This window comes from Harpia harpyja, chromosome Z (genome assembly GCF_026419915.1).
Source record: "Harpia harpyja isolate bHarHar1 chromosome Z, bHarHar1 primary haplotype, whole genome shotgun sequence".
NCBI classification, from domain to species: Eukaryota; Metazoa; Chordata; class Aves; order Accipitriformes; family Accipitridae; genus Harpia; species Harpia harpyja.
In genome coordinates this window covers 72,000,191-72,016,698 of record NC_068969.1, presented here as the reverse complement: position 1 = coordinate 72,016,698, position 16,508 = coordinate 72,000,191, and positions in this window count along the sequence as shown.

The following is a 16,508-nucleotide window of genomic DNA, read 5'->3' as shown; positions in this document are numbered from 1 at the left end:
GATGTCCATAAAAACCTCAAAGAAATGTACTGGTGAGCACATCTTAAAATACTTCTCAGCAACATATAAAAACACAGTACTTGCACAGAAGGATGTTTTTTATTCATTGATTTGGTAAAACATACTAAATCATCTCAGAAGAAAATGGTGAAGAAAGTCACACAGCTGCAGTACAAGGGGTGTCAGCTTCTGTTTGCAGTTGTGGCTTCATTTTCTTTCTAGTTTCTCTTGCATATACAGTGGTCAATCTTAAAACTAGCCAGATTTGCTTTCATAAATAAATACATACTCCACTACTTCCTTCTATTTGCTTCAAAGAGCTAGTGATGAATGCATGACATTAACTAAAAAGAGAAAATAGAGAGGGACATCTGACACAAAAAGGAGATTATATGACAAGTGCTATGCGTGGTTTCATGCTAGTGAATGTGTCAGGTATATGGCTAGCCAACTGTATCTGGGATCTCAAATTTCCAAATTTGTTTTAATGTCCAGACCCTCTTTTTATTGTATCTCCTCACACCTGCACACATGTCCAACCTCACACATCCAAAAATGAGGTTGCAGGCACTTCTGAAGCCTTTCTTGGTTGCCAAGATCTACAGTCCTGAGACAAAGCAAGGTTAGTATTGGTATTTGAACCTAACAATGATGACCACTGATAATCCTTTGGTTTGGGGGACATTCTCAGTGCAGAATCATAATTAGAGCAGAAGATCAATCAGCTGCAGCATACATTTGCCAAGTAGTGCTGTCCATCCCCTGGTTATCAAAAAGCCCAAGAGAACAAGAAAGTAACCCATAACAGACCTAGTCTGACCTCAGGTGAACCAGCATATGCCATAGACAGATCAAGGCTGTGCTTTTAGGAAAATTTAAAGGCTACAGTTTCCTGAATTTGCCTTTGTGAACACAGGCAGCAGCTGTAGCTCCCATTGGTCTCTGCAGAGGCAGCTTATCATCACATACACGCAAGCAATAGGTAATTCTGGCATTTTTTTCCCAAGTATTTGAGGGAATGTTTGCCTTCCATTTACCATAAGAGTAACAAAATAGTTCTAGGGAGAATTTTTGATGCACAGTAGGCTACATCTATTGCCACACAAGTTTTAACCCTCCCTAGCGAACTCAGCCTTGCAAGTTTTTTCAGTTGGGTTTACATAGCTAAGAAGGGTAATCACTGGGTTCAGTTCATGAGCTGACAGGGAAACATCAAAAAGGGATAGCAATTTACCTAAATGTTAGGTGGTAATCAAAACTGTAATTGCATTGTCAGTTTTAGACCGAATGGATCACATACCTCACTGGATTGCACATCTGCACTCAAATCCTGCAAATGGTCAGGTGGAACAGCCAGCCTCTGCTTCAAAACTTGTGAGTCCCTCCTTCCTGGCATCAGATATGGTTTGCTCTGGAATCCCCTGTCCCAAGGGCAATATTAAAGTAGCTGCTAAATGAAGGACAGAGCCTTTCCACCCACTCATTTTATCCATCACAGATAATTATAAAGTTGTCTGTAAAGGAATAAGGTTTTTCTTTTTTTCATTGCTCTTCCAAATGCTTACAGCTGCAATGTGACAACCAGCACCTGTGACTTTCCTATATTTACTGTTAAATTAGAATAGCAATCCTGCATCAGTCAGTCAGGAGAAGAAGCATTACAAAAAAGAGTATTAAACACATGCAGCAGGAAGGATAGGAAAGAAGACAGGGAAGTTAATGAGGATATACATGTCCTAAGTGTTCAAAAGAATGTATACATGGTTTATGGAGCTATGTGAAATAGAGAAAAATCAGATTCCATAGACGTACAAAAGCTGTGGTAACCTTGATAATCCTTTTCAAAATACACATACTTTCAGCAACTCCTGAAAAATATTTTCTAGAGTGAGTCTAGAGAAAACTGAAGCAATTGTCATTTTGCAGTACATTGCAAATAACCGATGCTGTTTTTCTTGCTGTATGCAGATGATTTATGAATTATGACTCAGATGGTACAATGTCTGCTAACTGATAGTAAAATAAATTCTGCTGTCATGAGAAAGCTTAATGTAACACGGCAGAGTTACAGGATATTGCTCAGGCCCAGAGCATATTTCATTATGCAATATAATCATCCTCAAACCTCTGAAATTTCTTCACATGCATTATTATCAAGCATTTGCAATAGGGTTTATTTCTCAGATAGCAGGTCTGGAAGTTTACGAGGTTAACCAAAGTCTTTCTCCAGCATCCTTTCTAGTCAATCAGAGACACTGAAATTCTAATCACCTGCTGTTGTCTCATGCATTAGTTGTGCACAGGTTTCACTGTGCTGTTCTCCCCATTACAATGCTAAGTCCAAAAATCACTAAACAAGAAAGTGTTTCAAGAAGTGAAAAAAGTAGTTACTAGGGTGTAAACTGAAAAATAATTAAAATAATTAAAGGCCAGTATAAGTATAAGAAAAGATACACTCAATGGGTGTTGAGAATGCATGGCTCTGAGCTGATAACATAAAAATCTATGAAGGTGGTGAGATTTATGGGAAATGAGAGAATGTGGCACTTGAGCAGAAAACCCAAATCTGTATCATAAAGTCACGCTTTACAGTACAGTATCAGACTGATACCATTCTGACTGCCTGCTTATGTTCTCCTGCAAGGAAAGCTGATTTTAAAATGCTTCATATTTGTGAGGAGAAGAACTTAGAGCTGGTTCATAGACTGCTCTAAATGGTGAGGATTATTCCACTGCATATCCCAAAATAGACTAGGAGGAGATTTAGTGCTCTTCCTGCTACTCTGACATGCCTGATCTTTGGCTCCCAGCATTTCCTGTGATATCAGGACACTCCTTTTCCACCAAGCATGAACAACTTCATAACACACAGGGCTGGCTGCAGACCTTGACTTGCCCCGGGGACACCTGCTATAGCTGGGTGAGGAGCGATCACAGCCTGAGGCTTCCCTCCAGGCATCCAACACACCCCTGCACAACCAGAGAGACCCAGCAGGCAGATCTCCAGGACAGACCTCCCTCTTGAAGGAAATACTTTCAAAGGAGTGATGAACAGCAATGAAACATTGCTCTCCGAATATGCCTTCCCTACAAGGATCATCAGCTAATGTGTAACTCCCCAGGTCTAACAGTGGCATCCTTGGATCCTAGCACACGCCATGCAAATGAAAAACACCTTTGAACCTTGCTGCCATTTTTGCAGGATTCACTTGCAGTAGAGAGGGGCTGGCCTGGGGCAAGTCCTGCAGAGACGTGATGGTGAGGGGTGCTGGGGAACCAACAGCGACCATCTGCTGAAGAGGGGTCTCTTCTAAGTTGGGGGAGAAAAAGACCAGTGCCAAAGCTGGATCTTGAAGAGGGGGAAGAAAGCCTGTGTTTGAAGGCAGGTTTTTCTCTGCTCCTGCAGGACTTCTTTGCCCTCAGCCGAGCACCGTGGGGCCTGGCCCCCTGCTCTCTCAGTGCCTCTTTCAGCAGAGCTGAGCACCTTGGGGCCTGGCCCAGGGTCATGCAGGGCCTCTTTGTCCTGATTCAAGCGCCTTGCCAGTGCAGGAGCCAGGCCCCATGGTGGCCAAGTGAAAGCAAAGAAGGCTTGAAAAGCACAAAGCCAGGCACCATGGTGGCCTGCTCTCGGAAAAGGACCCTGACAGGCTATCCTGCCCAAATCATGGCAGAAAGGCTCTCCATGAGCAGTGGGCAAGGCCTCATGGTGCTCCAAAGCCCCATGGAGTTTGGATTGCAGCAAAGACGACCTGTAAGATCGGGGGCCAAGTGCCATGTTGCTTGTATTCAGGGAAGGTGTGGCAGTACATCCCACCCCCCCCATCCTGCCAGCAGGAAACAAAACTTCTCCAGGAAGGGAGAAGGGGAAGGAAACCCTGGAGGCTGCAGGTTGAAATTTGAACTGGCCAATTGAGATGCACCAGGTACACCGAGGTGACCCTCCTAGCCAATAGAATTAAATGACCACAGGTCAGATTCGACAGGGGTACAAACGGGGTCCCGCCAGAGGACATGTTGGCAGTCCTCCTCGGAGCAGCGGGTCTGCAGTCGGGGACTCCCCCTCGGGCCGGGGCACCGCCTGAGGTAACTCCTCGAGGGAGAGAGCCCTCAGCTTTTAGGTGAGTGATACGCGCGTTTTGAGCCATCACTTTAAATCTTGGGAATTCTTAAGTCAGCCGTGTAGTATTAATTCTCTTTACATCATTGAGCCTGTGATTTTATAGAATGTTATCGGACTTCTAACTAACTTTTGCTCAAGAATAAATCTGAGTTTTAACACCTGTTGGATTTGGTTAGTCGTGCATCCGTAACAGAAGGGTTGCTAAAATCAGGAAAAATTGCCCCAGAAAGAGTGGAGGGCTAAGTCCCATAGCTCTCCAATGAGGCGGAAAAGGTCCAGCCAGACCAGTTGGCTGATTTCAGTGGTGCTCAAAGCAGCACACATAGGCCCTTTGAGACCAGAAGGCCAGGCTCAATGGACATCAAATCATAGGAACAAGGTCACAACCTATAGCGCAAAGACCCATGGTGCCTGAATGAGGGGAAAGAACCCTGGAAGAGCAGAGGCCCAGGCACCATAGCCCTGAGGCCAACAAACCCAACAAGGGGAAGGGAAGAGTAGATGCAAATGAATGATGTAGCTCTTCTGAGTACTCTGATCAGTTTTGGCTCCTCCACGGCAAGAGAGAGTTTGGCAAACTGGAAAAAATGCAATGGAGGCCACTCACTTCATAAGAGGGATAGAACACATGGCAAATGAGGAGAGGCAATGGGTGCAGGGCCTGTTTAACCTTGAGAAGAAAAGACTAAGGTGGGTCTTAGAGCTGCCTGCAGGTAATGGAGCCAGAGCAGAGGCAAGTGGCAAGAGGACAAGAGGCAATGGCCCCAAGTTGCAGCAACAGAAATGCTGATTTTACGTAAGAAGAATGAATTTTCATCGTGAGGTTAAGCACATCAACCACATACCCAGAACAGCAGCAGAGCCTTTCTCTTTGGGGAGTTTCCAAAGCAGATGAGGCCCTGAGCAAACTGGTGCAATTTTGAATTTGACCCTGCTCTGAGGAGAAAGTTGGGTTAGAAACGTCCAGGAGTCCTTCCAGTAGAAATTATTTTAGGATTCTGTGATGCATTGAATGATCTTTCACTAAAACATTATCATCCATTAATGGTGCTTAGGTAGAAAAGTTATCCAGCATTCTAGCTTATGCAAACAGGTAATGTGAAATGTCTGAAGAGGGAAAAATTCTAGAGGACTAAAGCACTCTAAAGACACTTATTACCTCAAGGACATCATCAAAGCTCTAGGCAGTATGCTGTAGGGCAAGCTGAAACAGTTATTGTAGTGAAGTGTGTCTCCTTATATTTGGAAGCTATTACAAAGGGGTTAGGTGGCATAAAAATTCTGTTTCCCCTATCCAAAAATCTATTAGGCATCTGTATGAAAAGTAATTTAAAAGGTGCCCTGTGATTTTTGTGCCTCTGGCATAATTTCTGTAGTTTCAATCTGACTATTTGCTTGTTCTGTTTTGCTTTCAAACCCAATTTCTGCAGCCAAAAAATACATACATGTTTGGTGGACTGCTTAGATCCAACAGAGGAAAGGTGGCAAAAGTCACAAAAGCAATTCCAGTTGAACTCTGCCATCATTTTGGTAGTTGGCTGGGATTAACCTGACCTTTCTCACAAAACTGAGAGGGAAACTGGTAAAAAAAAAAAAGCCTCCCAAAACCCCAACCAAAAAAACCCAAACCAGCGGAAAATAAAAGGGGAGACATGCCCCCCTCCAAAACAAGTCATTGATTTGTGTCAGACTGCTGAAGCAGGTTGCATGAAAGCAGCTCTGAATTCTTCCTGAGCCGGAGGAGTGCAGGGCAACTCCATGAGACCCCCCACCAAAGGCAGCTGCTCTCATGCATCGTGCGGTCTCCAGAGAGAGCCCCTGTCTTGCAGCTGGGTTCTCCTCCCAGGGCAGACCTCCGGCTCTCTGTGCAGCCCCAGCTCGGTGGGCCCTGGCCTGCTCTCACTGCTTTCTGCCCGCCCGCCTGCAGACCCTCACCCTGCTCCGCTTCTCCCCAGGTTCCTGCTGCGTGCCTGAGGCATGCTGGATTACCTGTGGCCCTGGCGTTGGGACCTTGCTGTCTCCAAAGTCCCTATCCCAGCTGCCCAGGACGTGTTTTCCCAACGCTTGTCTCTCTCCACAGGCCCAGCTTGCCAGGCATAGGACCTGACTGTGGGCAGGCAGCATTTGTCCTCTGTGCCATGGCCTCCACATCATGGCCCCATGGCCGCTGTGTCCTCTCCCGAGGGGGATGCCATCTGTCTGGAGGGCCAGGCCAGTGGGAGCATGGCACTGGGCTCAGCACAGTCACCCCCAGGGCACTGGACAGCTTCTGTTGGGGTATCCTCGGGGTGAGAGGACAAAGCACTTGGCTTTGCACTGTGAAAAACAGCTCAGAGCGTGATTGACATCCCTCATCCAGGGAATCTGCTTTCTTCCTCTTTTTTGTTTTTTTTTTTTTTGTGTGTAAAGAGTGTACTAAATCAAGTATCTTAAAGGCGGGAACTTGATCAAGGGAACATCTACCGTGTGAAAAACAGGCTGAGCACTTCACAGATTCCATGATTTCAATTCTTACCTATACAGGCTAGTTATATTATAATCCATTATGTCTCAGAAGACCTCATAAGTAAAGCAAGTGCTGTTTCTTAAAACGGGATTTAATAAGTTCTGTCCAGGACCTAAGTTCAGGGAAAACTTCTTATTTTGCTTCCACTCCGAACACCATTAACAGGATCTTGTATCCTCTGCAAAGGGAAAAGCTGAGGAGAGCAGTTGTTGCGGTTTGTTGTTATAAAGCCACAAATGATCCCAGTCTTGATTTTTGGACATGCTGAATCACCAAATTGCTGTGTTTCATATTTGTATTTCTTCTATATTTCTCTGGTATTTTTAGCAATTTCTGCAGGGAAAAAATAGATGGAATATAAGAATTTCATTTTGCATGTTCACATTACAAACATCCCAAGCTTAATTTTTTCTGTGGTCCATTTCTAGGCTAATGAGGTCCTGAATTACTTTTTTTTTTCACTACTTGTGACATTCAAGAGAGCTACGTGATCTTTCATAATCTCAATTATGATGCCAAACAACAAAAACAAACTTTAAGCTTCTTCTGCTTTCTAGAACTTTGTGTCTTCCAAGGTCTGAGGAAAGAAAGAACAATTATTCCTTTTTGCTTTAACATAAAGAGCAAACAAGAGTATGAATAACAGCCCATATAAAAACCTTTAAAATAGAAGCAATTAATGTTCAGAGCAAGTCAGGGATTTAACATTGGAGGTAAGTTTGCTTTCGTCAAGCTACTTTTTTTATTCTGCTTTAAACATAATTATTTTGCATACTTTCCTTTGAAAATAAGCACAAGATAAAAACAGATGTTTAAATTCTTGCATGGGGATATTTTAGGGAACTTTGGGCTTTTTTATTAGGTAAATAAACTAATAATATTTTACAGTTACCCTGTCAAAACATCTATGTGCTCTACATATGTCAATACAAAGATGAAAAAGTTCTTGTCAGATTTTTTGTTCTTTTTTCAACACGTATAACTTGATGGAATCATTTGAAGACAGTGAGACTGAAACAGCATTTACTGGTTGCTGGAGCACAGTGAAAGACCCAACTGTATGCTCCATAAAAAATTGCATTAATGTAGTAATAAAGCTGCATTCAAGAATTCCAAAGTCACCTGTACAGACTCTGTTCAGCCCCACATGCTTACAAATTGTGATGCAATCTTTAGGTATAAACTTTTTTTTCCATGCATCTATGCCTCATTCACTGCATGAAAGAGACTCTACCCTTAATGAGTGACTATTTGATATGCTGTTTCATCCCTATTGTTCAGTGTGTGATCTTCTGCCTTATTAACTTCACACTATTCCAAGTATTCTGAAACCAAAATCCTGAAGTTCCTCATAGGACTCTTAGAAACAGATTTTTTGAAATACAGTGATGCTCATCACTGTATTACCATTTAGCAAACTCAAAATGTTTAATTAAGAGAGTGGGGGTTTTCCTCCATTTTCTTAGCTGGGATGTGGAGTGTTGAGAATTTAAGATGCAGAATAACTACAAATGCTCAGTGCCCTATGAGAAATGTGAAGCATTACACTCCACTTCATATATTCAGAACCAGCTCCCACCAGTTTCAGCAAGTGTTCTGGTGGTCTCAAGTCAAGCAGTCAGAAACTGACACTCACCAGGCACTGAGAAGTCAGGAGCAGGGACCTGGCTAAGTCCACGAAGCAAAGACAGCAGTGGATACCTGTCAGAGACTGAAGGAGTTAACGTCTCAAACATTGTGGTGGGGCAAGTTCTGCACAATGGCACACTCTGCCTAACAACAAACCCTGCAGGCAGGTGAGAAGTCGGTCAGCAACAGGGCACGGAGGCTGTGCCGTGCCAGAGGGTGCGCAGTTCCCTGTTCTGACCCGCTGAGTGGGGCAGCTCACCGTGCATGGCCAAAGATCAAAGAACAGTCATGCCTGCAGGGAGGGAGAAGTTACTCCCCAAATGACCCCCAAGCCCACCAACCCATTTCCCAAAGGTTCTGAAAGCACAAACCAAGCATGACACCTAATTAGCCTAATGAGTTTGAGTGCCTGCCTGAAGGAGGGGCAAAGAGATGATAAAAGGACACAAACTGAAGCCCTGGGTGCGCGCACCTTCCGGAACTGGACTCCTCAGCTGGCGAGGCCAACACTGGACCCAGGACTGGTGAAATTTTACTCTTTTCTCTCTCTGTCTCTCTCTCTTTTTTCCCATAATCCCTACACCACATCCCTTTAGACATAAACTGTTGACCAAGTCTGGGATTGGGAGTGGATCCAGCTGCACCTGGGCTCCTCTCTGAGAAGGAGTCTAGAAAGCAAGGGGGTCCGCTCTGAACCTCATGACTCAATGGGAGGGAGCTCCTTATTGTCTTCCCTGAACTGATCCCCAAATAAGTAAGGCCTGTAGCATATATTTGGTGGTGTATGGTTAGCACATGTTACACAGTTTACTGACATAGTTTCATGCCAATTTTTGTTATGAGCATGCCAATTCTTGTTTTGAGCGAATAAAAGTTGAGTTTTGTGAGTTAAAGGATCCTTGGTGTCATTTCACTTTAATCCTGACCTGGGAATCAGCAAACCTGAGTCATCGTCCTGAGAAATTGGGACATGGCAACACCAAATCTAGATCTGCAGGCTGGCATTAACTACTGAGGCTTTTTGGTGACTGATCTGTGCTGTATTTGCCACACAACTCCAATGGTCACCAGAGAGGAGGCCTTCCTACCTACATTGGGCTTGCTTATGACATTCTAACTCTTTTCTACATCACTAGTCCATAGTTTTCATAGGCATTAAATACTAAAGTAAATTTGAGTCAAATTTTTAAATTGCTTCTACAACCTGCTTAAATTTAGATTGTCATATGTTTACATTGAATTTTAAACAGGCATATTTTAAAATGGAGAATTATGCTCAGTGAATTTTTTAAGTTTCATTTAAATTAAAAATCTCTATATAAGTCTCTACTTTTTGCAAGAAGAATGGAGAGTATATTCTCCAAAATAAGAGTGCTTACCTGCTGAACACAGAGTAAATTGCAAGATTAGTTGAGCTCACAAGTTTTCCTGCACAGAATTTCAAGGTCAGACATCTGAAAAATCAAAAACTGTTCTGGAATAGTGACTATAGTTTTGGGGAACAGTAACATAGACAAAGAGGTTAGAGTCAAGGCAGATAAACTATGTGAAGTCTCAGCACAGAGACCATGATATACTTGGATGTATGGCCAGGAGAAGGCTTAGTGGAAGTGGAAAAACTGGTGTACTGCTGCCTGCAGCATCAGGGAATCTGTGGGTACAGTGCAGGGCTACCTTATGGTCTCTGATGACCACTGCTGAACAGGAGCTGGTGACCCAGGGACCACTCAGAAAAAGCTGTGAGAATGAATCCAAGTTTATGAAGATGCTTTACAGGAAAGCAGGGTGAAGAAGTGCAGTCCACTCACTTCAACAAAGAAAAGATTGAAGGATGACTTCCTTGTAGTGATTTCTGTACTGTAAGCAGGCAGAGACAAAGTGAGATCAAGTATTAGATACCAACAGCTAGATACACTATAACTAGAAAATGGGATTTTTTCCTTGTCAATCTTCAGAAGCAATTAGCAATTTAAGAAGTTTCCTCAGGACTCAGCAGTTCTCAGAGCCTAATTCAGGGCTGAACTACAAGTACTGCTCTCAGCCACCACTGGCCAGCCTGAGACAGGAGCTGCTTGATGACCTTTCATGTAGCATTAATGAGCGTAAGGTGTAATTGTATCTCTTGTCCTGAAAATCTATAAAGTGTCTGCTAACTTGCAAACAAATCATATGAATTATATTTAAAAGTAGTTTCAGAATCAGCTGTTTTGAAAGTTTACTGCATGGTCTCAGGCCACTGTGCCAAAAGTTACAAAAAATGGAATAATGCAGATCTTTCAGGTTTCCCCAAAACTGGAAACTCACAGAACTTTCAGGCATTTGAACAGAAAGGAGGGAAGGGCAGGAGAACAGATTTTTGATGTTAGCTGTCGTTTCTTTCCATGAGAGCGTTACTACCAGCTTGGAGGTCAGACTATTTGAGTGCTTCTGTCCTGCTCTTCCGTTGTTTTACCTGCTTAGATTCCTACCTGGTAACTCTGAATTCATGATGATAGTTCAATGGCATCATTAGCACACCCAGTAAGTCTTAACAGGCATCCTGGATTTTCACTGGCTTGTGACTGTAGCCGTTTCCACCTAGAAATACAAGATGTGGACTGTGGCCATCTATGGTCTCAGAGACAGCAAACAGGGAATATTCAATAGGACAGAAAAATTGTGGCATGAGACTTTCACAGGGACCAATCTGTCACAGCGCTTCATTTAAGTGAAGATACTACACAATATTGAAAATAGCGACATCTGCATAGACTGGATAAGTATGGTCAGTTAATGAAGGGGAAAAAAACCCTCTTTTGCTGCAGGGTTTTAAACAACCTCTGGCTGTTAGGGGTAATTTTGCTCTGGCTAGATTAGCCAGTAAATGGCTCCTCATTTCTTTCCCAGAGCTGTCAACACTGGCTGATGGCAGAGATGAGGTTACCAACCCTTTCTCTGGTTCAGTAGCACAGGCCCTATATCTTTTCCAGTCTGTGAGGAAAGAAAATTGTTAACCTGGAAATTGTGCCAGTATATGGAAACATACTGGATATTTTTTCTATTATATAGGTACCGCTAGTATCACCTCATTCATAGGTTAATCACTGACTATTCAATAAGTACAAGACAATAGCATAAATTAAAACAAACCAGAGGAATAAAGTACAGGAAAACATTATTTTAATGATTCCTGGTAGCATTTCATGGCCCATACCTATTGAAGGTCATCTCCTTTGCCACTTCATTAGGCCAAGGCCTGTCTCATCATTAGAGGCAGCCATTCAAAAAGAGCAGTCACCTGGGAAACACAGTATAAACATCACCCTTAGTTGCCACTCATATTGCTGCCTGAAAAGGGTCCTGCCGGACAACAAGGAGTGACATTTGCTCTTCTCCTCCAGCACTTCCACAGCTATGGTGTACAATCTTCTGCTGTTTATTTGGTTGCAAGAAATTAACTGGCAGCCAGATGTGTATGGTGAAAATAATGAAATTTAAGATGTGTAAACAGGAGCTCTATGTAAAAATAAGGTACAGCTTCTCCTCAGAACAGTCTTGCAGCTTTGAAACATGCTACACTGCTGAATACCATATGGACTGCTTTTTCACTTCTTTACAAGCTTTCTCAAGGGATTATTCTAATAACTGGCATCATGTGGGAATGTGAATCTTTTAAATATGTAACACTATCGGGCAATGCATTCTAAGTGTACTACCAGTTATCATATCTTTTATTATAGCAATCAATATTTTATATCCTTACATGATGTACTATTAACTGCCCTTCCCAATTTACAAACCTTGGGCTGGAGAATGGTATGTTTCTTTCACAGTATTGACCTACATTATGAATGAGGCTTTAAAGGACATCACTAGAAAGAAAAAGAAAGAACGGGCTTGGGTTCGTGCTATACATGGCTGTAGCCTTGAAGTGGCAGGTGGTCTTTTGTAGGAAACAGTACTGCTTCTTCTGTCAGTATACCAGGAAAAATTTCTTTCCTATCAAGACAATACTGAAATTTAATTAGCTTAAAAATGAATTGAGAACCTGAATTTTAGAAATTCAGAGTTTTAGTGACTGCAGAATTTGTTGTACCTAAACTGTGTCATGTCGCACTCTCCCTTTTTTTTTGAGGCACTGAAAATAAGTACATTTAAGCTATTTGAAACCTCTTTGCCGTCTCCTTAATTTGCAATACCATAACCTCTTCTCTTCCTCTTTTGGCACAGCTTAAATCCTTAGCACTTAAATCCTTTCAGCTGGGAATGAGAAAATGCCTTACCAAATTTCCTGAGAGTTACTCAGCCTCCAGCAGACACATTTGGCTTAAACATCTCTTCCTGCAAACTCCAAAGCTCAATCAACCCATAAGGCTTCCCGCACGTAAGGCTGGGGTCTCAGACATGTTCTTTCCACCCTCCAATTTGAAAAACACTTCTAAATTTTGTTGAAGTACTCTGCTTATATTATTCCATTCACATGAACACCTGCTAAGGGTGGACATAAATCCTTGTGATACATCCTTAAATTTAACAAGGATAACTTTGTAGGTGGATCCTGGTTTTAAGCTGATGATTTTAAGTTATAAGGGAACGCTTATGTCCGCTTGTTTTAGAACTAAATTGTTTTCTCAGATTGAGATATTAATGATACAGCTAGCAATAATCTGTAAGAATATAGGAGAGAGAATGATAGAACATGCAAGTCATAAGCTAGAAATACGCAATTACTTGGGATCCCTGGCTCTCCTGCTCACAGAACCATATGCCCAAGGATCCTGCTTCTGCAGACTGGCAGCTCTGTTCCTGAAGGGCCAAAATTTTGTACAATTCACCAAAGTGGGTTGATCAGTCATTGTAAGACATGTTGTGACCCTTCTTTTGGGTCTGTTTGTTCACACATCTTATTCTGGGTACAAAGAGACACTGCAAGCAGGATACACACAACATAAAAGCATAAAGCAATTACTGGGATTTAGTGAGCTGCTAGGCAAAGCTGTAAGTGTGCTGACCACCCCAACAAGGCTCTGGGGGCCAGGTAGGCATTGGTCCTGCAGGCAGGGTGAGCTCCCATGGGATGCTCAGCCCCACAGAGAGGCACCTGCCACCCACACACTGGCACCAGCAGCTCAGCCCAGTGACTCCCACCTAGTTGCCCTCTGCTTTTCCCCTAAGATTCCTAGGCTGGTGTTTTCTTTCTTGAATCCTTGACCCATCAATGGTCCCATCTCAACAACCCTGCTCCTGCCCCCAGTGTTGCCTTTCATACTGCTGTGGGGATGCTCTCACAGCTGTGCCAGTAGCCTGGCCCCAGGTCAAGCAGTGGTGCTCCACCAGGGCCCCCAGCACCCACCCAGACCTGGCCATGGCGTAGGGGGAAGTTCACAGCAGGGACTGCAGAGAGGGAGTTTTCACAGGCAGCTGAGGAATTCCTCGGGCCCCATTTGCCTCTGCTGTCCACAGACTAGAAACAAAGCGGGTATTTCCTGTGTCTATTCTCCATTTTCTTTCACTGCCAATAGGTGCTTTGCCTATAGCCACTTCGCCCTGGTGGACAAGTCGTGGATGAGGGTGGTTGCTCTTAAGCACTAGCCTATGTGACCCTTAAGACTGGCAAGTTGTAATTTATTCTTCTCTCCCTCCCCCCATACCACAGAGCACAGCTCAAAGGCAGAGGAAAATCTGCCCCACAAATCTCTAAGGTCTGTGATGCAGACACAGCCAGGTGAACGATATTAAGGTGAAGATTTCTTCCTCTGCTATGAATGACAGCTTTTTCTCCTCAATGCAGGAAGCTGTGTGAGAGGGAACACCAAGTGACTCAGCTTCCTTATAGAATTACCTGACCAGGAGCCACCCCTGCCTGAGTACATCAGATTTGATCTACTTCCCTATTAAAATTTGGGTCCAGGTGCTTAGCATAAAGGGATTTGTATAGGTAATATCTTCCTGAATTCACTCATAGATCTGAAAAATTACTCTTTTGAAATAGAGTCTACTTCTGTTCTAGGCATTCAGTCTTTGGACAAAAGGAACAAGTACCTGACATACTGAGTAATGAGCTACTGTCTTTAAACAGATGATTTGGGGCTCCTTCTTTCATTCTGGAACACACTTAAGGTGTATGTTTGGTAACAACAGAGTTTTCAAGCAATCCTGACTGATTCGTAACAGAAGGCTTTTGTCAACAGTGAGGTCAAACCCAAAGGAAGAGGGAAACATCACTGACTGATCACTTAAGCTAAAGGACTGCCTTGGCCTGACTGGATGCTTTAAAAGAACAAGGTAACCTAGACCAGACGTGGATTAAATTGAACTCATGTACAAGTGTACACAAGCGCAAGCTCTGTGTAAATTGAACTTGTCCCTTTTGTGATTATACACGCGCTGTAACAGCAGGATGACTGTTGCAGAGAATCTGCAAATTTTGCAACAGTCTTCCCAGGGCAAAAAAACCCAGGCATACGTTATTTTGGAATATTGTCTGACCCAGTTTAGGACTTTTCATTTGGCAGTGTATTGTACTAAACTGCATTAAGTGGGATGCTGGATCAAACCCAAATATTAAGGCAGACTGTTGGCTGAGGGTTTGTGCGAGACACCTCATTCCAGTTTGTCTTCACAAAATGTACAACTGAGCCATTTTAATCTGTGGGTCAGCTGGACTGCTTGTGTCATTAATAAGATTCATGTAAGTATGGTACAATTAAGCAAATATTACACAAAATATTAAAGATCATCTGTCTTCCCTTACTCTATGCTTCATGTCCTGTTTCTGCTGAAATATTTTCATGTTCATTTTCTTTGGGAACAAAGTGAGCACAAATGCAATGCTGCCATCTGAGAGTGGTTTATGTTGCCTTAATAATTAGCCAGAGAAGACAACAGTTCTGATTTAACCCTGGAAGGCTAAGTGAGGGTTGCTAAGGAGAGCAATCTGCAATGAATCAAATGATGAAAGACCACCCCAGTGCAAAGCAATTCAGTCCCAAAAGCCAGTAGTCTCCCAGAGCCATTTCAGGTGCCAGTGTTAACCCTAAGAAGACTGCAAGCTGCAAATAAAACTTGGGCTGGGTGACCTGGGGTTTGGCTTCAGCCTGCATCGCCTTTCCCAGTAGCCTAGAAGGCAAATAACCTTTGTTTCATGTTCAAGTTTGAGGGGAAGCAAGACTGTTCTGTAAAAGCTAACCCCATCTCAGCCATTCCTGGGCTATGGACCTACATGTTCTGGGGCAAACCTCATTATTACCTTGACAGCTTTTCTAATAAGCTTAGAACTTACCTTGAATTGAGAGACCTTAAGCAGATTAAGCTGTATGAAGACTCCTACGTAGCATTACATCATTTTTAGACTCCAGTTGCCTTTTTGAGGGAATTTAGTAACAGTCTGAGTTATTCTCTAAATACACTACAAGCGAATCTAGACCTTTTTCTTTTGAAGTGAGTAGGACAAAAGATAGGTAAGGGTAGTCTGGGGTTTGGAAAAAAGTTCTTAGTCTGTACTAAATTGTGGAGATCCTTTTAAAAGTACATTTATTGTCTTACCTTTGTAAGTCTGGAGGGACAGTGCAAAGAGCAGTCCTATTTCAGGTCATTGTAAGTCAATCTCCCCACTCCATTTTAACAGCAGTGTTTCATGTATGGAGTACTACTGTGTAATTTTGTTATTTGGGTTCTTCTATTATTTAGCATTCAGCCCTGTGAAAACTTACAGTAGTGCTATGTGATGCTGCTAGTTTAAGTATGTATTCTTCCAATCTACCATGAAAAATGATGCATGCTAAATAACCCCATTCCAAGAAGGGCACACACTAAGCACAAACATCTCATGGTAAGAATGCTGCATAGGCAGCAAAAAGCAGCAGCTGGTTGGCATTTGGTAACGACATAATTTGGATCAACAAATCCTATGGTGTGCTGTTTCCTTTGCTGCTAAACCCGTAATTTACAGCAACAATTCTTTTTGAACTGCTTCAAAAGCTGCACTAACAATACTACGCTTTTTACAAAAAAAAAGAAACCTAACTTCTAATAACAGAAGAATTAAGGGGTTGTGTTTCATATTTATAAAGTATTTTACAGGGACTAAACAAATTCTCTATATAATACTATTAAAAATAGCCAAGTCATCCATAATTTAAGATAATGTATTCTTTACTAGGTGTCAAAGCTGTTTAGCATTTCATATTTTGAAGCCCTTCTCTCAAAGCAATCTACAGTTTATTTAAGCAAACAAGATGCAAGGTCACATCTCAAATGCTTTACATCCTGACG